This window comes from Pongo pygmaeus, chromosome 5, assembly GCF_028885625.2.
Source record: "Pongo pygmaeus isolate AG05252 chromosome 5, NHGRI_mPonPyg2-v2.0_pri, whole genome shotgun sequence".
NCBI lineage: Eukaryota > Metazoa > Chordata > Mammalia > Primates > Hominidae > Pongo > Pongo pygmaeus.
The window spans coordinates 112666077-112670226 of NC_072378.2; the positions used below are offsets into that span (position 1 = coordinate 112666077).

The window sequence follows — 4150 nt, forward strand, 5'->3', positions numbered from 1 at the left end:
GAAAAAAGGTTTGAGGCCACTTGTCTAGTTCCTCAGCCTTTGTGACTATTTCTCCTCAGAAACTCATTTTGGTGTGTGTGTTTTTTTTTTTTTTTTGAGATGGAGTCTCACTCTGTCGCCAGGATGGAGTGCAGTGGTACGATCTCGGCTCACTGCAAACTCCGACTTCCTGTTTCAAGTGATTCTCCTGCCTCAACCTCCCAAGTAGCTGGGATTACAGGCATGTGCCAACACGCCCAGCTAATTTTTGTATTTTTAGCAGAGACAGGGTTTCACCACCTCAGCCAGGCTGTTCTCGATCTCCTGACCTCGAGATCCGCTTGCCTCGGCCTCCCAAAGTGCTGGGATTACAGGTGAGAGGCACTGTGCCTGGCCAGAAACTTTTTTTTTTTAAATTAAATAAAAGCATGTAAAATTTCATTTTATAAATAAGGCCATTTCTATTTTATTTCTATTATTATCCACAGATATTTATTTATTTTTTATTTTTATTTTTATGAGCAAATTCAAATTTATTTTAATGTCATGTCATTTTCAATGTGTTTAAAAACCTCTTAAGTTAGTAGGAGCCCTAGTTTCCTGGGACAGCATGCCAGAGGTACTGAAATTTGTCACCTTTCCCTACAAACCCCTAGAAATTTAATCCAAGTCCATAGCTTCAGAAAGCCGGGTGCTGTATCTTCAGACAGTCTACTGCTCTGGTTCTTGGTTTTTCTTTCAAGGGAAGGAGATCACAATATTTCAAACAGGGAACAAAACCAGTTGAGCTTCCAGCTCAGTTTTCTGTAAAATGGAGTGAGGGAAGACCCCACTGACTCCAGAGAAAAGGGTAAGGTTGAGATGGATTATTTCTTTACAGTTTTGTGAAAATGGAAGAAAAAAGACTGACAAATTTGGATCCATTTCATAGGTAAGAATCACTTCATAAATGAAGGCTCCAGCTCCTAAAATGGGAGGGGCCTGGCTGGACAGCCTGAATCAGATGAGGAATTGGCCACACTGAATAAAAACAATCTGAAAAATAATCCTCCTAATTTTGAAGCCCCATAAAATACTTGGGGAGAATGGAAAAAAGAGGAAAAAGCCCCAAACAGATGAAAAAATGCTAACATCAGAATGGTATAAAAAAATTTGACTGAGTTTTCAGTGGTGGTGGCTAATTTAGCCTGGTTCTGTAGTAGGGTCACAAACCTTGACCAAGCAGAGAGTAGTAGAAAAGGCTAGAAAGAGGGGCTTGAAGACGATGAATTTTGACTCCTGATTTTATTATTTAATTTCTTTTTTTCATTTAGAGTAGTCTTCCGTGGCCAGGAAGCCTTGCCTCCCAAGACCAGAGTCAGTTGGAGCCGGTTGCTGTTGGAAAGGAGTGGGTTGGGGAACTGGGGTGGAGGCAGGGAGACCCCCACTCTGCTGGATGTCCTAGGTGGAGAAGAAGAACTGCACTTCACAGAGTCTGGGGTGTGGTGGGAAGAGGATGAGGCAGGAGCAGCAAGCCTGGGAGATGGGACCCACCTCAGTCCCCAGCTTCATTTTCTTCTAATATTTCCCCACTGGTGGCATTTTCTGCAGTCTTGGAGGCCTTCTTTTTTTTTTTTTTTTTTTTCTGGGTTTTTCGACTTGCAGAACTCGAGGAGGGCCTTTAGCTCTGCATCCTGGACCTCCATCTCAGACTTGTAGAGATCAGGCTTGAGGGGACTACTGGTTATCCGCATGGGGCCATTGGGCATAAGCAGAACTGTAAATTCAAACTGGGCAAAAAATTCACCCTCCTTCTCATGGAGAACATTAAATGGTTGCAGCAGTTCATGTTTGGCGCACTCCACCACACCTATCCGAGCCTTCTTCTCATCTTCAAATGCTCTTAAAGTAAACAGCATGGCATCGAAACGCCTTTCCATCCACTGAAGAAGGCATGTGAAGTTTTCATTTTCAGTCCATGCGCTTTAGGGGGGTCTCATTTGTAAATAGTGGTTCTCTGTCCTGCATCCTTGGCCTTGCCCTCTCCTGAGCTGATGAGAACATCCACAGCATATACTTCATATACCTCAAATTCAGCTTTTTCGTGGTCCTTCTTCTGCTGGTCTGTGGGATTCTGGATAATGGTTTTTTCTCCATCGATGACATGCTGCTTCAACTGGTGTGACAGCATACCTTCTATTGGCATGTAGTTAAATTACTGGCCAAATTTGTTCCAGGCTTCTGTCACTTGTGTGTTCTGATTTCCAGGTTTGACCAGGCATAGGGCAGCTTCAGCACAAAGGTGAGCTGCCTTAATAACATCTGCTTTCCTCCCTGTTACTTGGGTCCCCTGAGCTACATCAACCACAAAAGTATGAGCTACATTAGCGAAGAAGCCATGCACAAGGACCCCAAGGTCAATTTTTACCATGTCACCTTCCTTGAGAATATAATCCTGGCCACTCTTCAAAGGGGAGAAGTGACATACACAGTTATTTACTGAAATACTGGTGGGCAAAGCAATGCCTTTCTTCATTTCCTTTTCTTTCTTGAAGATTTTCCCTGTTTCTTCCATAATCATGGCATCACTTTTCTCACACAGGCTCAGTACCAATACACCTGAGCTAGATGCTTCCACCAAGGACCTAAGTACCTGGTTGGCAATGTCGCCCCCCATCTTATACTTGGTCACAACCAGGTCTTCAGCGATAGTTTGCTTCTGCTGCTCGTCCTCACCCTACATCTTCCTACCACCACCACTGCCGCCTCGTTTCCCCTGAGCCGCCACCTCTGTCTCCCTTCCTTGCCGCAGGCTGTGGTCAGAGCCCCCTGGATCCTCGAGGAGAGGGCCAGCGAAAGCGCGAGCTAGCAAGGGAGCGAGCAGGCAGGCGAGCGTCATCCACAGATATTTAAATGAAAGAGACATGCATACCACATATTAAAATTTTGAGAATTGAGGGAAGAAAGACATTCTTTTTCTATGAACATGCCAAGCAGGGTCCTAACTTAGGGTGTTTGCATTAGTTATTTCCTCAGCTAGAAAGCTGTTTCCCTAGAGCTTCCTTCTCATTCTTGACTCCTTCTTGCCATTCAGGTCTCAACTCAAACTTCGGTGAAAACTTTTTGATTAACTAAACTGAAGTCCCTTGGTGTTTCACTAACATAGCACCTTAATATATTTTCACCTTGGCACTTTCATATTCTTATTGTATTCTTGATATATTGGCTATTTGCTTACTGTCTACCTTCATCAACATGAATGTAACTACCAAGAAAATAAAGACTTTGACCATCTTGGAGTTGAGTGTTGTATTACTAGTACTTTGAGTATCTGGTGGCACATAATATCTAATCAATAAATAAATGTTTAAAGAATGAATGACATGAAAGCAATAGTGACTGAGTAGAATGAAGCTTCTTCAGATGAATTATATCGGACACAAGAAGAAATAGCTGGGATGTAAAATGAGCTAAAATAGCAGTTAAATAGGTATTAACAAACTGGTTCAAGAGTGTAATTCACTTCAGATTGACCAGCCAGAGGTAATAGCAAGCAGCTTTCTAATTGAACAGGGCCCAAACAATATGGTTACTTATGACTAATTAAATTAATCATCTTTGACTTTGTTAAGTGCCTTATAGATGTTTAAAATATCTAAGAAGTATTTACTATATGATTCATTATAGGTCATTCTCAATATTCATGGAACACTAAGGAGCTGCCAAGCTTCATTTGAAATGCTGGGGATACAATGGCGAATTAGAAAGCATTCACTGCCTTCAAAGAACATAGTCTACTGTCTAGAGTCTGGAGGAGGATACAGGACAGGAGACTGGTAGGGCCACCATGTGGTGAGTGCTAAGATATTGCCAAATAGAGAGTGTTACGGGAGCACAATGGAAGGGCATAAAAGGTCACAAAAACTTCCTTGAGAATGCAAAATCTGATAAATAAACTTGTAGCAAAGCTACAAATTAGCTAATCAAATGTGAAGGTTGGTAAAAGCGCAAATGACCCAAGGAGGTGAAAGATTCCAAGGTCACATAGAGAAGCTTAGGAACATATGTATATTTGTGCAATAGAGCATGAGGGAATGCAGTGAGCACACCCCACCAAATGATCATGCTGGTGCTTTGTTAAAAATGATTTAGTGCATCACTGCATTTACCCAGGGTTAGTGAACTATGGTCT

General features: G+C 42.2%; 1 pseudogene; it reads right to left on the bottom strand.

Annotated features, from left to right (window-relative positions):
* Positions 1-1423: 1423 nt before the first annotated feature.
* Positions 1424-2701, bottom strand: LOC129038891 (proliferation-associated protein 2G4-like; annotated as a pseudogene).
* Between the last annotated feature and the right edge of the window lie 1449 nt (positions 2702-4150).